We start from the raw sequence: 22518 nt of genomic DNA on the forward strand, positions 1-22518 counted from the left end.
CGTTTCTTTACTGCACGAATTCATTTTGTTTTTAGATCTCAAATTGTCTGAGTCTAATTCTGAAGGGCTATTTCGTATTATTTTTAACTTTGCACCAATTCAGTGTGAAGGTGGATTTACATAAAATAAAATGCCAGCTTTTGCTCTACCGCGTCTCCTTGATGACACGATAAACTGATGCTGTCCATTTTCCCAACACTTAAAGAGTAACCGCTGGGAACTTAAAGCTATGCTCACGAACGTGACAATGATGCAGAGTAACATAGGTTAGATCTCCGACGATTGAAAAATATTGAATACACTGTGCAGAAGTGAAATTGTCACAGAAATTTGAGGGTGCATACATGAGGACCAATGGTCGGCACAACATCGTGGGCTGAAGGGCTTGTTCTGTGCTGTACTGTTCTATGTTCTATGAATGCTGTCTTTCCACTGCACTGTTAAATCTATCTAATTTAAACAATACCTTGATCATTTTAAGACGAGCAATTATTGTACAAAACATTTTGACTGTGTGGCTCTAAATAGGTTTTCTGTTTCTTAACATTTTTGAAAAATAAAAAATGATCGCATTTGTTTTAAGCAAATATGTGCTTCATCATGTCAAAATCAAATAGGCTATCCATAGTTAGATACTGTTAGGGTTGCCAGCAGATGTTTGGAACAAATAAATGCAATCCTAAAGTAAATGCTGAAATGTCTACAATTATCATAATCAGTGTAAAGCATCATTGACTATGTAGTGGCAGTACCCCTTCAGTCATGGGATTTCATTCAGCTGCCTCTATGTAATCCTGGAAGTCGCCTTGATGCTATCCATCAGAATGTGGGAATGAGAAAGTAGTCTTTGTGTTAAAGCTGAAAAATGGCTGTGAACATGACATCAAAATTGTAGCATGATCATGTTGGCATTCCCAAATTTTATCTGGTTTAACCATAAATAATTTAGTTTTTCACCTTTCAGTGGACAAGCAACAAATTTAGTTGTATATAAGCCTGTTAGGATATATATAAGCATATAACAAAATTATATTATTTTGTTATATGCAGATTGTGGGCATTAATGCAACTGCCCTCTGAGTCTTCTATAACTCAACCCAGACTAAAAGTCCATGGTTAGATTAGAAGGTGTATTAGAATGTGTGTTGCTATCAATAAATATAACAGAGTACAAAGATTGGTTTAAGTTCTATCCTTCACTAGTTTTCTGGAATAAAACCATCACTATAAAAAATTAGCATAATTGTCATGTAAATTCCATATCGAAGAATAGTTGAACATCATAACTTGATCAATATTATCAATTGACACCTACATCATGAACTACAATTATTGACCACATGATTACAACTGAAAATCATGAGCTTAAAGGAACTTCTTAGAAAAAAAATCACAAATGTTGTTGTGGATGGATTAATTTTTAAAACATTATTTCTATTTTTTGAAAGTCATAGAATCATATAGAATGAGAGAAGGCCATTCACCCACCATGTTTATACTGGTTATTTGAAAGGTCTAACCAATTAATCACCTTTTTTTTGTACAAAGCCCCAGAGTATTTGATTTTTCAAATATACAGGGTGGAAATTTATATTTTATTTGTTGCAACTCTCCTCAGTGGATTCCATTTCTGGATATGAATCCAGTAATATTTGAAGGATGACCTTTTATCGCTTATCTTCAAGCTTCTATAAAATTACAGCTATGTCTCCTAAAGATCTAAGCTTTGTTGTGTTCTATTTCGCATCTATGTGATGCCTCCCAACAATATTATCCAAAAATATAATGCCTAAGTTCCTTGTATATGTCAATGACATTCAGCAGTACCTCACCATCTCCTTCCTAGATCCCAAATTTGCTGTTTTGCTAGTTTTGGCATCCTTTTTTGGATGACGAGTATAGTCCTCCAATGAAACACTATGAAGACTGGATCTTGGTCTTCACAAACAGATGCACTGAATAAAAAAAAACAAAGAAATTATGTTGAACCATAAAGTTCTATGGTTGGAGTGTGCAAATGGTGATTTACGTCGAGTCCTGGTTACCATTCTTTTGGAAAGACATGACGGACCTTAAGAGGATATAGAGGATGTAGATGAGATCAGAATTGTTTCAGGGATTTTAGTTACAACACTAGATTGGATTTGTTCTTTTTGGAACAAGAGATTGAGGTTGATCTGACAGAGTAATCAAGATTGTGAAAGGTCAGATGGTAAAGGCACTGTAAAGCTAATTCTATTAGTTGATGACATAAGGACCAGGAGACACAGATTTAAGGTTTTTTTTGGCAAGAGAAACAGGAGGGATAGGGGATCTTTTTTAACATAGTGAGTGGTAATGACCTGAAATCTGTTGCCTATGAGGGTAGTGGAAGTGGGCAATCAACTGTTCAAAATTGGACAGACATGAGGTAAACAGGCATATATAAAAATATGGGGCATACAGTGGGGGAACAAGACTGATTAGATTTCTCTGTAGACAGGCGGCATGAACTTAATGATGTGAATGGCTTCTTTCTCAATGTCTCTGGTTCCCACTTGTTTGGTCAACACAAATTCCCTCCTTCATCCTTGTTACTATCTCAACCTGAACCAGATTTGCACCACTTTGGGTCTAATCTGAGCCCGAGATAAGCTTCCAATCCCATTTCCTCTGTATCAACAAAATGCTATTTTCCACCTCCATAATGTAGACTATCTCCACCTGGGTCTTGGCTATTTTCTACTGAAACCCTCAGCCATTTGTTTGGTACCTCTGGACTATCCTTTATCTTTAGGAGACTTAAGTTTATCTAACACACTGCAGTCTATAACTCACACCAAGTCTGATTCACCCAGCACTACTTTGCTCATTGATTTTCCACCCAACGACACATTGATTTCAGCACTCTATTCAGATTCTTCCATGGCCTTCTCCCTCTTTCTCTCTAGCCGTACACCCTCTAAGGTATCTTCGTGCCTCTAAACCTGGCCTCTTGTGTGTCCATGATTTCCATCATTTTCAGTATGGCCATGCCTACAGCTGTTTAGGGTTGAATCCAGAATGTTCTCTCTAAATGTCTCCATCTGTTTCCCCTCCTTGGCCTTTTTTGGTCAAGCTCTTGGTTACTTGTCCTGATACCTCCTGTCATGGCTCAGTATCTTGTCTTCAGATTCTCTGAACTTTTGCAGTGCAGAAGGAAGCCATTTGGGCCCAACATGCCTGCACCAGTGCTCTGGGCATTTTAACTTCTGGCAATCTCATATCTTTACCTCATAGTTTCGCTCATTCTCTGCATTCAAATAATCATCTAGTGTTTTCCTGAGTGCTTCAGTTGAATGTTGGGCACCATGTTTGTACTCTAAAACACTCGCTGGGTGATTTCATTTTTCTTCAAAACTGTGCTTTCTGGTTCATGATCCATTTAGGAGTGGGAACATTTTTTCCAATCCACACTTCCTACATTCCCCATGATTTTGAAAACCTCAAACATATCTGATAAACTATTTGGGATATTTCGCAATGTTAATCCATTTGTATAAACTTGAATTGTTGCAGTTATGTATCCATTTTCCTTTTGAAAGGTACAGTTAAATTACTTTTCCACCACCCATTTAGTGCATTCCAATTAATACTAAATTTTTGTGCCGTGAAAATTCTCAGCAACTCTCCTCCAATTCTTCTGGTCAGTTTTCTCTATATTGTATGCTTGGTGTATATGGCTATAGATAAAGGTTCCTCTGTTAGACAGGATACTGTGTAAGTTGGAACCATAATCATTTGACTGTTGTGAGACATTCAAATGTAAAGCAACAAAATTTGGATTTCGGAAAAGGAGGTGGGAGGGGATGGTCTGTCTTGCTTTGCAGACTACAGGAAATGAGGAGAGGTCAAGTTTGCAGATCAGCAGAGAACTTTAACTGTGATCTCTCAAGATAGAAGGAACTGGGTCACAGTGCAACACCTTTATAACCAACACTTGGAAATATTTCTGTTGATTTTCTTTTAACAAAGCAACATGTTTAGATTCTGCTGTTTGTTTGAATCTGTAAATACAAAAATGGTAACTCGTGGCTTTTTCACTACAATGCAACACTGTCTACGTAAAGTGAATTTATTTATAATACTTTAAATTTATGACAGGATTGAGATATTAAAAAACTGAATTGCTTTTTTGTTTAATAAATCTATTTAAATCCTCCAATGACAAAAATACTGTGCCAGTATAAAGCAATAGTGCTTAGAATACTCTCAGACTTCTCAGAAATTTAAAGTCTATAGGTAACATCACAGGCATTTAGATACATGAGCAGCTAAACATTTATTTAGAAGCAAAACATCTACAGAAATATGACATTATATGAACAATATTAGTTTCTTTTTTACAAAGCTAATAATCATTAAATGTCTAAACATGGTTGGCAGTGAAAAATCAGACAATTCTCTGACTTGGAAAGATCAAAACTTCATCTTCACAATCTTGAGAAGGCTGAATAAAATGCGTGGGAGTAGATCATTTAACTTTTAGTGTGTGTACAGAGCAAGAAGGTTAAGTAAAAAAACAGACAAGCAGAAAGAACTTAGAAGAAGTAAGAGGTAAGGATTTGTACTTTTCACTGTTAGTGGCAATATGGCATAATCAAGCACAAAAGGCATGCTAATGCTGTACCAATTAAGATCATCTTTGAAAAGCCAGCAAAGTATCTATTTATAAATGGGCTGATAACTACAAAATACTGACAGACATTATTAATACTACATAGAACATGACAGTGGCTAATCGGGAATCAAAATGCAATAACTGATATTCTGATATTGTGCTTAGTTTAGCTCTTAGGAACACATTTGCGGACATTTTCCACCAGGGATTAAATGGGTCGGATCAGCAAATTGAGCAAGTTTACATAATTTGAGGGAGATGTGAAGGAATTCCTTCATGTGAAGAGGTAGGTTGTTATGCCGAATGATTTTTTTTCCTGTTCCGTGATTTGTGAAATGTTTAGAATAAATCAACTGGTTTAAGAATGGACAGAAAATCAAACAGCAGGTCTTAGTCATATTAAACCAAACCAGTCTGGCTGGTTTAGGAGTAAGTTGGGTATTACAAAAACAGCATTAGCAAGAAAATTAGCAGTGTAAGCAAGGATTGTTGCACGCAGTCATATGTTAATATGAGCACATGACTGGCAATCAGAAGTACTTTTCATTATTAATGCAGAATTTTGAAAACATTATGTGCAATTGATATTTGCATGATCTTAGTCACAAAAAAATCTGCGATATCAGTTTTCAAATGTGACTGTAGTTTATTATAAACCTAGTCCTTTCTAGCCAAGCTGATATGAAATGTTTCTCAAGGGAAATTAGGGAAAGGCAACAAATGCTGGTCCTGCCAGCAACACCCACATCCCCCAAACATTAATAAAATAGATATAATCATCTGACCTCAGCATTTTAAAAAAATATGATGACTGATTATTCAAGAGATCAGGAATATTTTTTAACACACTGAGTTGGCATTATCAAAAAACTTATTTTCATGCATCATAGGATCCCTACAGTGTGGAAGCAGGACATTGGTCCATTGAGTCTGCATTGACTCTCACCCAGACTCACCCCTTACCTTACCCTGCATTCCCTATATCTAATCCACCTAACCTAAACATCACTGGACACTACAGATAATTTAGCACAGCCCATCTACTTAACCTGCACATCTTTGGACTGTGAGAAGATGCTGGCGCACCTGAAGAAAACCCACTCAGACACAAGGAGAAGACAATCGCCCAATGGGTGGAATTGAATCTGGGTCCCTGCACTGTGAGGTTACAGTGCTCACCACTGAGCTACCATGCCACCCCATTCATGTCTTGAATTTCAGATTATTCTAAAACATTTGTTCAACACAAGCTGAGGAGGAATGAAATGTTATTGATGTTGAAATGGTAGTGGTCTTTTTAGATTTAGATTTTAGATTTTATTGTCACATGTACTCAAGTACAGGAATATAGTGATAAGTGTATAATGTCACCATACATGGCATCATCTTAGGTGCCAAGGTGCCTAGCTACAAAAAAATGCTTAAGTACAAAGTAGTAAGAGAACCGAGAGTTGAAAAGTTAAGCAGTACTTCATAGAAAAGAAGAAAAATTAGGAAATAGGTAATAGTTTACATTAAAGCCTTTCGTAGTTCAGACTGGGAAAATAAAGGATTAAGTTAAAAGTTCAATAATCTTTGATGAGTCCTCCACTTATTTCTCTCTCTGAAGCGACCTCAGCTATGTGTTCTTGTCCGTTCTATAGTAAGTGTTCCATCTGCTCTGATAACTTTTAATTAGTTGAAATTTAAAAGTTTTGAGATAAATCAAATTGGACATGTACTTTTTGATTCCACAGAATAAAGATGAGATGCTATCAAAGCACCATGCTCACAGTTCCCTCTTTGGACAGCTTCACCTTTTTATTTCTCCTCCCTGCAAACTTCAGTTAAGAGAGCATGGATTTAAGCCCCAGTCTAGGAGCTAAACCCATAATCTAGGACAATGGTTCAATGTGAGAGGATATTGCATTATGGTAACGTGCAGTCATTCAAACAAGAAATGAAATCCCAAAGTGTTACTTTCCCTTTCAGTTCAGAGAAAGAAAATGTCTCATGGCATTACTTAAAGAGCAGAGAATTGTTATGAGTGTCCTGGCCTTTGCAACATCCCAAAACATTGGTTATTTAGTCATTAATCTCACTGTTGCCTATGGGATTTCCTGTGTCAAAACTGTTTGCTGCCATTACCTAGAAAATACCAGCTCATGTTTGTTGGAAGTCAGTTATCTCAACTCCAGGACATCTCTGCAGGAGTTCCTCAGGGTCATGTCCTGGGCTCAACCATCTTCATCAATGAAATTTCCCTCCATCAAATATGGGGACATTCACTGATGATTACAGCATGCTCAGGACCATTTGCAAATCCTCAGTTACTGAAGTAGTCAATGTTCAAATGCAACAAGATCCAGATAGTATCTAGGCTTGGACTGAGAATTGACAAGTAACATCCACACCACACAAATGCCAGACAATGATCATCTCTAATAAGACAATGTAACCACCACCCTTGACATTCAATGCTGTTATCATACTAAATACCCCACTGACCAGAAATTCAACTAGACTCATCACATAAACATTGGCTGCAAGAGCATTTCAGAGACTGGGAATACTGCTGTGAGTAACTCACCTCCTGACTCTCCAGAGTTCACTACCGACGTATAAGGCAAAGTCAGGAGTGTGATGAAATATTTCCCACTTGTCTGGATGAGTGCAGCTCCAACAACACTCAAGAAGCTCAACACTATCCAGGACAAAGCAACCCGCTTGATTGGCACCATATCCATAAGGATCCACTCCCTCCCCCACTGATGCTCAGTAGCAGCACTGTGTACTATTTACAAAATGCACTGCAGAAATTCCTTAGCTAGCACCTTCCAAACACATGACCAATTCCACCTAGAAGAACAAGGGAGCAAGTACCTGGGAGCACCACTACCTGCAAGTTCCCCTCCAAGCCATTTACCATCCTGACTTGGAAATATATCACTCTCCTTCAAAATCACTGGGTCCCTCTGTAAGAATATTGCAGGTCAACCTACAGTAGATGGACTGCACTGGTTCAAGAAGGCAGCCAACCCTTCTCAAGGGCAACTAGGAAAGGGCAACAGATGTTGGTGAGTCAGCAATGCCCATGTCCCATGAGTGAATAAAAAATGCAGAGATGATCAAAAATAATTCATTGGCTGTGAAGGGCACATAATCTTATAACACAGAAGGAGGCCAAAACATCTATCTTTGTAATTTAGGCATGTAATTCAACTATTTCCACATAACCTTGCAACCAAGTGCTCCTATAGCATATATCCAATTGACTTTAAAAAGTTGCTATGAAATTTGCTTCCTTTCAGGCTGAACATTACAAATATCAACAACATTCAGTGTGAGAAAACTTTCCTTATTTTCCCTCCAGTGCTTACGTTAATTATTTTAAATGTATGACATCTGGCTATAGAATGTGTTGTCAGAGCTGAGATTCTTCTTCTACAAAAAAAGATTTTGCAAAAGCCATGTGGACATGATTTGGCCATATCATCCCAGATCTCAACTCAAAAATTAGCTTCTAGATGGTATGTAACTGCACACGATAGTTGTAAGTTTAAACTGGATTAACTCGGGCAAAAAAAGAGTTTAAAATATAACATGAAGAATAAGAAAGATGATCAAATGAAACAGGAAATAAAAATATGAGCACAATTAAAATTTCAATCTAAATGGTGTTCGATGTTAACTTGGGTTGTATAGAGTTAACAATACATTAATGAAACCACTTATAGTGTCTCAGTCCCTTTTACTCATAATTTTCAGTGTCACAGCATATAACTGACTGGCCCAAGATTAGGGAAGTTTTGCTGAACTTGAAAGCAAACAAAATAGAATCCAAACAGTGAGATAAAGAGCACTGCTATAAGGATCTTTCTGATCTCGCAAATCTTAAAATGCAGCTGCAAGTCCTTAACATATGAACTATGGTGCTGCAGGTTTAACTTTTATTTACTAAATATTCATTCAGACTAATTGATAACACAAGTCATAATATACGCAGAAAAAAGTTTACATTAATTTTACCATCATGCGTTTAGCCTGTATTAACTATGAATTTTCTCTATCATAAATTGAACATAATATACACCTCCTCAACCTATTAACTCACTCACATCTTCCTGGAACTACATGCATAATTACACCTTTACAGCTGTGGAGCTGCCATATTTTGACAATGTTGCCAGCCCCAGACCCAAATTGTTATTAGTTTTAAACAATGAGAAGAGTAAAACATCCAACCCCAAGCTGTGGAAGGTATTATTGCTTTCGTTTTGCTCTGATCCAAGAGTGATTCATATCCTCAATTTTTCCTGTCCATTAATCTACTTTCATAGAATCCCTACAGTGTGGAAACAGGCCATTTGTCCCAACAAGTCCACACCAAGTCTCCCAGGCAGACCCATTCTCCTACCCTATTGCTCTGCATTTCCCCTGACTAATGTATCTAACCTACACATCCCTGAACACTATGGGCAATTTAGCAGGGCCAATTCACCTAACCTGCATATCTTTTCTGGACTGTGGGAGGGAATTGGAGCAACTGGAGTAAACCCATGCAGACATGGGGAGAACATGCAAACTCCATGCAGACAGTAGCCCAAGGCTGGAATTGAACCCGGGTCTCTGGCACTGTGAGGCAGCAGTGTTAACCACTGAGCCACCATACCGCCCATACTTTAGATACACATTGTCACATTCTCTTTAATACTGTGTATTTTAATTTTAGCAACTGGATAGCTTTGCAGGGTCTTATGATGTTCCTCTTGAAAACCCACATACTCAAACTCTACTGTTCTCCACTTTTTCCTGAAAGAACTCCATTTAATTAGTCAGAAATGTCTGACTTTCACACATCTGTCCCAGGTGTCCTTACTAAACCCGCAAACCTTTTTTTTCTAATTGAGCATTAATTTTCATTATTTTCTAGAGCTTATAAACCACTCATTAGCTGAATTGTCTCTCTCTATAAATATTTACCTTGTTGTGTTTGTTCATGAAATGCCGGAATTTTTGGCTAAGACAACATTCTAGATAAACATTTATTGCCCATCCCTCAACACCCTGAGAATGTGATATTAAGTTTCATTCTTGAACTGATGCAATTATTGTGTGGGTTGGTGCACTCACAGTGCTGTTTGGAAGCAAATTCCAAGATTTTGACCCAGAAATGACAGTAATGTGATTATATAGTTCTGACTGAAGGTAGTATGGGGCTTAGAGGGGTATTTGCTGACAGTGGTGCATTGTTGACCTTATTCTTTATATGGTAGAGGTCAAGGGTTTGGAAGGTGCTTTCAGACTAACCTGGGTGAGTTGCTACAATGTATTTTGTAGATGCTAATCACAATGGGTCAGTGGTGGAAATGTGAATGTTGAAAGTGGTGGATGGGGTGTCATTCAACTGGCCTGCTTTGTTCTTGATAAATTCTGAGCTGATGGATTACATTAACAAACCTGCACTGCTACAGCACATCTTCCATATCCAAAACATTTTGCAAGATGGCTCAGTGGTTAGTACTGTTGCTTTACAGTGCCGGGGACCTGGGTCCACTTCCAGTCCCAGGTAACTGTCTGTATGGTGTTTGCACAGTATGTGAGAGTTTCCTTTGGGTGTTCTGGTTTCCTCCCACAGTCCAAAGATGTGTAGGTTAGGTGGATTGACCATGCTAAATATTGCTCTGTAGTATTCAGATTAGTTGGGTTGGCCATGGTAAAACCCTGCATGAAGTTACAGGCATGGGTGGGGAACTGGGTCAGTGCAGACTCAGTGGGACGCATGGCCTCTTTCTGCATTGTAGAGATTCCAAGACTGCGATCAGCAGTGCTTTTGTTATTCTCCCAGTGTCATTGTAGGATGAATGAAAGAACAAATGTGCACTTTTCACACACTTCATAGAATCCTTCATAGGTGTGGAAACAGGCCATTCAACCCAACAAGTCCACACCGTCCCTCCGGACAGCATTCTGCCCAGACCTATTGCCCTGCATTTCTCCTGACTAATGCACCTAACTAATGCATCACCGAACACTATCACAACTTAGTGTGGCCAATTCACCTCACCTGCACATCTTTGAACTGTGGGAGGAAACTGGAGCACCCAAAGAAAACCCACGCAGACACAGGGAGAATGTACAAACTCCACACAGGTAGTCACCCAAGGCAGGAATTGAAGCCGGGTCTCTGACACTGTGAGGCTGCAGTGCTAACCACTGAGCCACCCTGCCGCCCACGTGCTATCTCATTTAAATACACCACCAATTCCTACTTTGCAACCATTCATTCCAACACTCTCCTGTGAAAACCTGAAGATAATACTAATTTAGTACATTTGTTGCTCCTTTGTCTTCCATGTAATAGTTTACTGAATCATCCCCAGTCAGCCCTACCCTTTTTTAGTACATTGGTTCAATTTTGTGTCTTACTAAAATCCTTTATTATTTACATTATTTCACCTGCCAGTCTTTCTTCACATCCTCCCTTTGGCTTTCTAATCTGTCTCTGTTTCTCTCTCTATAATTTCTGGGCTTTGTTCAAAAGCACCAAAAACAAACCTGTAATATTTTCAGGATGGGCTGACGGGCATATTCTCACATCTTATATTTGTTGTGGCTGTAATTTAGCTGTTTGAATCCATACTGCTTTGCACCAACACAAAGCGAGTTCAAAGTAATGCCCCAATAAAATTTGGCAATAGCTTGCCTCTGATGGAATTCTGTCACAGATTATCAAGAATAAAGCAGCAGAGCAACATGTGACATTTCAGCCTGGGTGCTTCTGTTATCCACATAAGCACCTTCACTCCAACTCCAGTTGCTTTATAACTTGTACAAGCATGTCATTGCTGTTTCACGATTCATTTAAAATGCAAAGGATAAGACAGAGAACTGTGCTCTCCATAGCAACAACTGACACTCCACTTCACAAGTAGTGTCGGTCAGATGTAGCCTGCTGGATTCAGGCACTCAAGTTCATGAGCAAAGAGCCATGCATGACAGAGAGATATCATTATGCCGTATATAAGTTAAAGGGAACCGAGTGCATTCACTAATGTTTGGAATAGACCCAAGATTATGATGGGAATAAATTACTGCAGATGCTGGAATCTGTACTGAAAACAACTGATGATGGCGATCACAGCAGGTCAGACAGCATCCATGGAGAGAGAGCAAACTGACGTTTCGAGTCTAAATGACTCTTCATCAGAGCTGAAGTGAAGTGTGGAGGGAATAGCATTGAAGTGGGAGGCAGAGGGCAGGTGTAGGGGTAGTGAGTGAGGATGCTGGTGGAGAAAAATGTTGAAAGTTCAGATTAGGTGATTCTCATCTGATCACTTTATCTGAACTATCAACACCTTTTCTCCACCAGCACTCTGCACCCACTACCCCCACACGCCCCCAACCCCAAACCACAGCATAAATGCTATCCCCTCCACACATCACTTCAGCACTGCTGAAGAGCCATCTAGCCTTGAAATGTTAGCTTGCACTGTCTCTCCATAAATGCTAAGATCTCCAGCTTTTGTTGCTTTCACCAAGATTATTGTTTTAAGACCAGGCAAAGGCCAGCAGAACACTATTCTATCAGAGAGAAAGTGAGGACTGCAGATGCTGGAGATCAGAGTCAAAGTGGATGTTGGAAAAGCATATCCAGTCAGGCAGCATTGAAAGAACAGGAGAGTTGACATTTTGGGCAAAAGCCCTTCGTTAGGAATGTGGGTGGGAAGGTCCTTATGAATAAAAGGGTGGGGGTGGAGGTGGGGGGAAGGTAGCTGGGAAGGCGATAGGTAGATGCAGGTGGTGGGTGATAGTGATAGTTCGGATGGGCAGGTGAATTGGATAGGGGGGATGGAAGATGGATAGGTAGGACAGTTCAAGAGGGCAGTGCCGGGTTGGAGGGTTTGAAAGAGGATGAGGTGGGGTGAGGAAAGGTAAGGAAACTGGTAAAGTCGACATTAATGCCGTGTGTTTGGAGGGTCCTATGGTGGAAGATGAGATGTTCTTCCCCAGTCATCAGGTGGCTTGGATTTAGTGGTGGAATTGAAGTGGTCGGCCACAAGGTGGTGGGGTTGTTTGGTGAGTGTATCCCAGAGATGTTCTCTGAAACGTTTCAAGAATTGGCATTCTATCTACCCAATGTAGAGGAGACCACATCAAGAGCAACGGACACAGTAGGTAAGGTGTTTGGATGTGCAGGAAAATCTCTGCCATATATAGGATTCTTTGGGGCCTTGTATAGAGATGAGGGGGGAGTTGTGGGTACAAGTTTTACACTTTTTGCAGCAGCAAGGGAAGGTGCCAGGAGTGGAGGATGGGTTGTTGGAGGGTGTGGACCTAACAAGGGTGTCTTGGAGGGAATGGTCTCTGCGGAATGCCAATAGGGGTGGGGCGGTAAACATATCTCTAGTAGTGGGGTCTGGTTGTAAGTGATGGAAATGGCTGATGATAATGTGCTGTTTCCAGAGATTTGTAGGGTGTAAGGTGATGGCCACAGGAATTGTATTCTTGTTGCAATTGGAGAGGTGGGATTCAAGGGCAGAGGTGCTGGAAATGGATGGGATGTGCTGGAGGGCATTGTTGATCATATGGGAAGGGAAAATGTGGTCATCTTGGATGTCCTGGATTGGAATTGCTCCTCCTTGAGCAGATACAGCTGAGGCAGAAGAATTGGGAGTAAGGGATAGTGTTTTTATAGGAGGGAGGATGGGAGAAGGTATAATGGGTTTGGTAGCGGTGGGAGTCAGTGGGTTTGTAGTCGATGTCTGTCTTGAGTTGGTCATTGGAAATGGAGATGGAGAGGTCCAGGAAGTGGTGGTGGTGGTGTTGGTGTGTGTGTGTGTGTGTGTGTGTGGTGGGGGGGGGGGGGGGTCGTAGTGGAAGATGTATTAAGGTGTCCTGTGCAGATATCCTAAATTATGTCAAAGATCATTTAATCAAGGGCACAAAATACTCAGATCTAGAATCTCTGCATGGGATTATTCACTTGTATAACTAAATATAGTTTGATGTTCAACAGGTCTTCTGGTTATGAAGTTAATGCATAATGATTCGATTCCTTCGTTATGTGGAACAGAGCAGAATAAAACAAGCCTTGCCTTAAACTTCATATTTCAGACTTTACGATGTTTTTAGATAAACTTCAGCATCAGTTTTGTACCTAGTTGGCTCGAATTTTATATTTAAAAATCAAATCCAAAGCAACACTGAACTTGTAGATAGTAGACCATTTGGCAAAGAGTAATTTGCTTTATTCATTCATAAATAATAAATAAAAATTGAGCATTTAGCACGATAAGCTAATCAACCTGCTCAATTTGTGTTCATAAAAACAAAATTCAATGAACAACTTAACGTTTCCATTAACCTGAGCCATTAAGGTTTGCACTATGTAAGAAGATGTAAAACAAAGACTTACAAGCTTTCTGCAGGTAATGATGCACGAGGCAGACAAAACACATATGTAAGTCTGTTTTAGATATACTTCTTGGAATAGGTTATCAACCTGTTACCAGAGGCTACAGCCTGAGGGACACTACTCTGCATCAAGTATGGTTGACCAGGAGACTCTCCCATTCTTATTGCATGTCACTGATACATTAGAAGGTTTTACATGTCAATAATTAATGTGCTTGACCACTTTATGAACACACCTTCCATCACTGGCAAGCCTTGCGATGGGACTCAAATCTGGACCTTCTGTCTCAGAGGCAAGGATGTTATCTAGTGTGCCACTTGACCTTCCTTGACTGAAATTGCAAGAAATGCATTTAATTTAGTTACACAATTGTAGTCTGTGAAAATGCTCAATGTTTTCTTTCAAAGCCTTTTGGATTGAGAAGCCAGACTTTGTGTTCTTGTTACACCTCTAAACGTATGACCTCCACAAGGGCATAACAGGACAACAAACGTATGTGAGTGACGCCACTTGTTCCATCCAAACCACATACCATTCTGATTTGGAACTATGTCACTGTTCCTTCATTGTTTCTGGGTCTTAATCCTGGAAAGGCCCCCCCCACAACAGCACTGTGGCTCTACCGTCAAAACATGGATTTTAGAGTTCAGCGAGGTGACTCACTCAAGGGCAATTAGGGATGAGGGAAATAGTCTTGCCACGATGTACAAGTCCTGTGAAAGAATGAACAAAAGTTCCTGGAGATGTGTCCCTGCCCCTTAAAGAGGGATGAGAGAAGACAATTTACAGAGACATTTTTGAATGAGAGCTACACTGGACAGACCATGTCAGGATTTGCTTCCTGGTGGAAGGTGCATGTTGGCACAATGATTAACATTGCTGCCTCATGGTGCCAGGGCCCTGGCTTCAATTCCAGTCTGTGTGCAGTTTCCAAGTTCTCCTTGTGTCTGACGGGCAGAGGAGGTGGGGTGGCCATGTTGGTAAGGCATGATACTCAGTCCCTTGCACGAGGGGACCTAGAATCAGGGGATGTGGAGTCAGTATGGATAGAGCTGAGAAATTCTAAGGATAAAAAGACCCTCTTTGGAGTTATCTACAGGCCCCCAAACAGTAGTCTGGATGTCGGATGTAAGTTGAATCAGGAGCTGAAATTGGCCTGTCGCAAAGATGTTACTACAGTTGTTATGGTGGATTTCAACATGCAGGTAGACTGGGATAATCAGGATGGTATTGGACCTTAAGAAAGAGACTTTGTGGAGTGCCTCTGAGATGGAATCTTAGAACAGCTGGTGTTGGAGCCTACCAGGGAGAAGGCAATTCTGGATCTGGTACTGTGCAACAAACCAGATTTGATCAGGGACCTCGAAGTGAAGGAGCCATTGGGAAGTAGTGACCATAATACAATAAGCTTCAATCTGCAATTTGAGAGGGAGAGGGTACAAACGGAAGTGACAATATTTCAGTTGAATAAAGGGAACTATGGAGCTATGAGGGAGGAGCTGGCCAAAGTTCAATGGTGCAATACCTTAGCAGGGATGACAGTGGAGGAACAATGGCAGATATTTCTGTGTATAATGCAGAAGATGCAGGATCAGTTCATTCCAAAAAGAAGAAAGATCCTAGGAGGAGGCACGGATGGCCATGGCTGACGAGGGAAGTTAAGAAACATATAAAGTTAAAAGAGAAAAAGTATAACATAGCAAAGATAAGTGGGAAAACTGAGGACTGGGAAGCTTTTAAAGAACAACAGAGGATTACTAAGAAGGAAATATGCAGAGAAAAAATGAGGTACAAAGGTAAACTGACCAAAAATATAAAGGAGGATAGTAAAAGCTTTTTTAGGTATGTGAAAGGCAAAAAAATGGTTAAGACTAAAATTGGGCCCTTGAAGACAGAAACAGGGGAATATATTACGGGGAACAAAGAAATGGCAGAAGAATTGAATTGGTACTTCAGATCTGTGTTCACTGGGGAAGGCACAAGCAATCTCCCAGAGGTAACAGTGGCTGAAGGACCTGAACTGAAGGGAATTTATATTTGCCAGGAATTGGTGTTGGAGAGACTGTTAGGTCTGAAGGTTGATAAGTCCCCGGAGCCTGATGGTCTACATCCCAGGGTACTGAAGGAGGTGGCTCGAGAAATTGTGGATGCGTTGGTGATTACTTTCCAGAGTTCGATAGATTCGGGATCAGTTCCTGCGGATTGGAGGGTGGCTAATGTTGTATCACTTTTTAAGAAAGGTGGGAGAGAGAAAGCAGGAAATTATAGACCAGTTAGTCTGACCTCAGTGGTGGGAAAGATGCTGGAGTCTATCATAAAGGATGAAATTACGACACATCTGGATAGTAGTAACAGGATAGGTCAGAGTCAGCATGGATTTATGAAGGGGAAATCATGCTTGACTAATCTTCTGGAATTTTTTGAGGATGTAACTCTGAAGATGGACGAGGGAGATCTAGTAGATGTAGTGTACCCGGACTTTCAGAAAGCTTTTGATAAAGTCCCACATAGGAGGTTAGTGAGCAAAGTTAGGGCACATGGTATTGGGGGCAAAGTACTAACTTGGATTGAAAGTTGGTTGGCTGACAGGAAACAAAGAGTAATGATAAAGGGCTCCATTTCGGAATGGCAGGCAGTGACCAGTGGGGTACCGCAGGGATCAGTGCTGGGACCGCAGCTTTTTACAATATATATTAATGATATAGAAGATGGTATTAGTAATAACATTAGCAAATTTGCTGATGATACTAAGCTGGGTGGCAGGGTGAAATGTGATGAGGATGTTAGGAGATTACAGGGTGACCTGGACAGGTTAAGTGAGTGGTCAGATGCATGGCAGATGCAGTTTAATGTGGATAAATGTATGGTTATCTACTTTGGTGGCAAGAACAGGAAGGCAGATAACTACCTAAATGGAATCAATTTAGGTAAAGGGGCAGTACAAAGACTTCTGGGTGTTCTTGTACACCAGTCAATGAAGGTAAGCATGCAGGTACAGCAGGTAGTGAAGAAGGCTAATAGCATGCTGGCCTTCATAACAAGAGGGATTGAGTATAGAAGCAAAGAGGTTCTTCTGCAGCTGTACAGGGCCCTGGTGAGACCACACCTGGAGTATTGTGTGCAGTTCTGGTCTCCAAATTTGAGGAAAGACATTCTGGCTATTGAGGGAGTGCAGCATAGGTTCACGAGGTCAATTCCTGGAATGGTGGGACTACCTTATGCTGAAAGACTGGAGCGACTAGGCTTGTATACCCTTGAGTTTAAAAGACTGAGAAGGGATCTGATTGAGACATTTAAGATTATTAAAGGATTGGACACTCTGGAGGGAGGAAACATATTTCCGCTGATGGGTGAGTGACAAACCAGAGGACACAGCTTAAAAATACGGGGTAGACCATTTCGGGCAAAGATGAGGAGAAACTTCTTCACCCAGAGAGTGGTGGCTGTGTGGAGTGCTCTGCCCCAGAGGGCAGTGGAGGCCCAGTCTCTGGATTCAGTTAAGAAAGATTTGGATAGAGCTCTCAAGGATAGTGGAATCAAGGGTTATGGAGATAAGGCAGGAACAGGATACTAATTAAGAATGATCAGCCATGATCATATTGAATGGTGGTGCAGGCTCGAAGGGTAGAATGGCCTACTCCTGCACCTATTGTCTATTGTCTGTGTGGGTTGCCCCCACATTCCAGAGATATGAAGGTTAGGTGGGCTGACGACTGTAAACACCCCATGCAGAGCAGGGGAGAGTGGAATGCTCTTTAGAGAGTTAGTGCAGAGTTGATGGCTGAATAGCCTCTTTCTGCACTGTATGTAAAACACCAGGAGGATGCCACTATTAAAAAAAATGAAAATTCAGTCCAATTTGTTGAAAACTTCAAGATATGAAGTCGTCAGTTATTTGTGGAGGAAATATTATGTTCTTTATACTGTGATGCCATTAATAAGAAACATCTCAATTTTTTTCCATGAAAATCATTTTGTTTTCTGCAACGTCGTATCTGTGAATAAATGATTTTTACATAGCATTCTGAAAATATAACTAAAATGCTATCATAACAGTTATAGGCTGTTTTCCACACTCAAACAGATCAGATTAATTTTAAAAAGAATAACAGCTAATTAAATTCAACTCTTTTGAAATGATTGTGGCAGGGTGCAACATTACCGAGCTATGTGACCCACAACCTAGGCTGCGGTGCACTTATTCTCCAAGTCTTGCTGAAATTTAAACTGGGTGGCTCAGTGGGACAGCCATGCTTTTCAAAGCTGCTGTCAGCTGCTGTGTCTCCGACTGTGCTTGCTGTACAAGTGGCGTCAGATAAGGTGCCACGGGAGAAGTTACCATGTTATTGTGGAGGGCCCTTGCCCTCGAAATATGTAAAATGTGAAGAGGCCAATTGGGTGAAGTGGAAAGCTGCTGGGTTAAAGAGCTAACCTCGTATTCCGTGCTCAGAAAGCGAAAGGAAACCTCTCAACTGCTCGCCGCTTCTAATGAGATGTCATGTACTTAATAATCGCTGTAGACTTTATTGTATTTCCCCTTGAACAAACGCCAGGCACGCGGGGGCATGCTCATATCATCGGATTGAGGAAGATCATGGGAATTAATATTCAGCAAACAAAACGGGACGGCCAACCATACTAACGTTCGCCAAATCCAAAGAAAGGCCCGCATTTCACTTGCAGATGCACTGCTTGAAGGGATTTAAAGCCACTGTTTGGAGATCTCTTTCTTTCCACGGCTTAGGAAAGCGAAGTTCAGTGGAACCATGCATACATGCTCACCTGTTAATGGCATGTCTAAATCTGCATTCATTCTAAACCGTTTTCTAACGCGGATTTACCCCAGAACAAAACAGAGAATGAAATAATCAACATTGCCTGGAAAAAGAAACACTGAGACGACACAGTAACGAGTTAAACAAACATCAATTCTGTTCAAAATACAATTGCCAGAAAGCAGAAGGTGCATACAGTCAGTTATTGTATCACTCGCTTCCATAATTTTATAAAGACCGGTTTTATTTTTACCCCATGTTGCTTCTTGGTCTGACTATTGCACGCAATCTGGACCCAGTCTAATATTTTCCATACTGGGCAATGAGATCACAAACTGACACAGTAAATCAAAACCGGCGGCTCGGCCTTCTTTTCTACTCTCTTTCTCACAAAAGAAACACGGCAGAAGCAGTTTATGCAGAGGGAGCGTGAAAGGAAAATGAAAACCATATATGTCAGAAAATACTATTCTGTACACAGGAGAATCGAACCATCGCCGAGCCAAATGGTTCGTGTGACTGTACAAGCATTATCCCCGTCCGAGTCTGAGATAACGAAGCGATACTGTTGTTGCTGGACAGCTGCTTGGATAATCTGCACGCGGTGAAGGAAGTGATTAGACGTGGAGACAGATCCGTGAGGTAGTACTTTAGGGGGGCTTTTAAGGATAGCTATTTATCCTAATCTGGGCAAGCCTATACAACCAATCCCTGCAACTACAATAGTCACTCAAGATGCAGCCGAGTGGGCAAATAGCTTTTACTGCAATCCAGCTATAGTTTCAACCATTCCTCCGACTCATGCCAAGCATAATGTGAAGCATATAATCGAATTCATTTAAAGTGGCAGACCCGGTGATTGAAAATTATTTTGAAATTGTGTTTTGAAATTGTTAAGAGTGGGTCTGGAATCAAGTGGAAAGGATTCCAGTAACAGCGAGCATCATTGAAAATACTGGAACAGCCACATCACATTATTACTTTGCACAATATTAAATAGAAGTTCCCCAAAATTCACAGCTGACATCAAAATTCGAGGCGTGTGTTTCAGATTTTGTCTTACTTTACATCTTTCTTTTTCAAAAAAAAATCTGCATCTCATTTTAGATTCTTTCTAAAGAACTGCCAATCCTGCTGGGGAAATTATTGCAAGAGATTATCTTAAACGTGTTTCGAGACACGCATCCACTGTTTTCAATCTATGAAAAAAAATATAGCTGCTGAAGAAATCTGGCTGAGGGAAACGGTTCTTGTGGAAATGCTCCGAAAGACCCGTGTCCATTCTTGGTCAACCGAGAGACAATGAGAATTCAGATTTATCGTGTCTGAAAGGCTTGTTTTGTGACATTGGTTTTGCTGGTTACAGATTTCCTCCGGCAGCACGGCGTTGGGATAAGGGGCGAGTGAATTAAATTCAAACACACTTGCGGATAGGGTAAAAGACGAATTTCTAAATCGGCCTTTGCGAATTTAAATAGGCTGACGGCAGTTTGATACGGTCAGTCGCTGCTTGCGCTAGTCTGCCCGGAGAACCGAGGGCACAACAAGCCATCTAGACTCAGCCTTGTCGGGTGATTGATGCAGTCCCGGCTGCAGTTTATGTACTCAATGTGTCCCTGTGCTGAAACTAATCCCGGGGTGCATTAATCACTGGTTAACATACACGTCCCAACGCCCTTTCATGACAGTTCCTAATGCAGACACGGTGAAGACAGAAATTAACACTTGCCATCAGCAGGGGGGGATGGGGGCGGGGGGGGGGGGGGGTGACAAAAGCCTTCACAATCGCAATCCCCATCTCAGCGTGCAATGATTTAGTTCCTTTAATGAGCATAATTGTGTATTTTCCAACTGCCTGGGAACTAACTCGTTTACAAATGTCAGAAGGTGTAGAAGTATTTTCTACTCAATCCTCCCAGAAACACGGTTTTTTTTTAAAGTTACTGGACATTTTCTGGGGGAAATTAAATCACATTGTTCCCATTTAAAATGTATTTGTCAATATTCTGGTCCTTTCTGGACTCTCTAAACCAAAATGAGAGTTTTGGTTTAAGATATGAAATCCAAAATATTACTGCCCTAAAACATTTCTGACAATTAACAGAAATCGTGTGAATCATGCATTTTCAAAATGCGTTTTCTTTTTCTTGTTTTAAAGCGCGTTGGGATAGCTAGAAGCTGCAGACAATTTGTTCCGCAGTAATATTTAATGATATTAATGGCTTTATTTTTAAATGTGCTCATTCAGTTATATTCGTTTACACCTCCGAAGCACGACACGAGCCCTTTTTAATGGCATTACTATAACCCAGGGAATTGTTTGCTTTAGTCGATTAAAAGGGAAACAAGCTTCAGAAATATACACGCATTAGCCGTTCGTTAATCCAAAATGGTCTCTTTAAATAAGCATTATGGGACCCATAAAAAAAAACCCATGCATTATCCACTGAAAGAAATTGGATCCTGTTTGCAAGTGCGTTTTGCAAGAAATAAGTTCGAAAGGAGGGTCAGTGGACCCGAAACGTTAACTCTGCTTACTCTCTACTGAGAGTTTCCCCAGCAATTTCTGTTCGTGACAATCAATTTCTAACTCACAATCTCACTCAAACTGCAATGAGAAACGCGGCCCATCTCAGTGAAAATTGCCTTAAAGTAATCCCTGACATCGACGACATTCATTGCCATGCGCGAGTTATTTTGGTTTCACTCCTTCGACCGCGAAGAGGAGATCACGTCAGTTTCAGGATTGGAATTTAATGGGGGAGGGAATCAATAAAGTAAGTCGGTCAATTTTGGTTCAGATTTGTAATTTCGCCTCTCGATGTCTCAATACCGGGGTATAATTCCTGATGAAAGACTCTTGCCCGAAACTTCGCTTCTCCTGCTTTTCGGATGCTTCCTGACCTGCTGTGCTTTTCCAGCACCACACTCTCGACTAAGTTACTATGTTTAGGTCAGAGAGGTGCTGGAAAAGCACAGCAAGCAGGAGCAGGAAAATCGACGTTTCGTGCGAAAGCCCTTCATTAGGAAGAAGTTATGATGTTACAGACTGCAATTCAAGGCAAGCCATGCACAGTGTAGTTCTGACACATACAATATACAGCAAAAGCTGAACACTAGCGCCCGCCGGTTCCATACAGTTGGGTTGTTTTTAATCCCCTCGCATGCAACGTCTACACCAACAGTGACCTTGCTCGATACATCTCTTGTAGTCAATACAAAAAGAAATGACGGTTTATGTTATAGTAAGACCGGCAAGCATTCAGTCCTTGCACTTTTAAAAACACAGCCAATGCTTTGCACTGATTTATTTAACAACAACTTTGCAGACTTGATGCTGTTTTTCACGAGCTACAGTGAGCTCGCTTCCTTGCAGCACGTCGAATGCTGCTCCGACAGCTTTAAAGAAAATACAACTACCACGAAATGTAAAACTGAACTTTTTTTTTAACTTCTGAATGCGTTGCAACTTGTAGCCAAGAATAGAAGCATTCGGAGGTTTTGTTCTGCACTCAGTCACGGCACGTTCGTGTTTTCTGAACTGATCCGTACAGAGACGCGGCAACCTTACCTTGATTGGAAAGCTGTTTCCTCTCACTCAGGGAAGCCCGTGGGTCGGTGGCATTTTTGCAAAACGGGGCTTATTTTTTTTTTGCAGTGCAGACTCCCCCCTCAGCAATGCATTTGTCATCGAACAGCCAGCGTTA

General features: G+C 40.7%; 1 long non-coding RNA gene across 7 annotated transcripts in view; it reads right to left on the reverse strand.

Moving 5' to 3' along the window:
• LOC122553067 (uncharacterized) overlaps nt 1-22518 on the reverse strand; it is a 94123-nt gene extending 71605 nt beyond the window's left edge. For 3 of the 7 annotated variants that reach the window (XR_015758523.1, XR_015758525.1, XR_015758520.1), the window contains exon 1: nt 22383-22518. This is a non-coding gene — a long non-coding RNA (uncharacterized LOC122553067). Of the gene's footprint in view, nt 1-1827; nt 1956-14271; nt 14368-22382 lie in introns of all 7 variants that reach the window. The other 4 variants (XR_015758521.1, XR_015758524.1, XR_015758522.1 and 1 more) reach the window with 4 other exon arrangements.

Source organism: Chiloscyllium plagiosum, unplaced genomic scaffold (assembly GCF_037043375.1).
Source record: "Chiloscyllium plagiosum isolate Xiang-an unplaced genomic scaffold, Cpla_swu_hap1 HiC_scaffold_10, whole genome shotgun sequence".
NCBI classification, from domain to species: Eukaryota; Metazoa; Chordata; class Chondrichthyes; order Orectolobiformes; family Hemiscylliidae; genus Chiloscyllium; species Chiloscyllium plagiosum.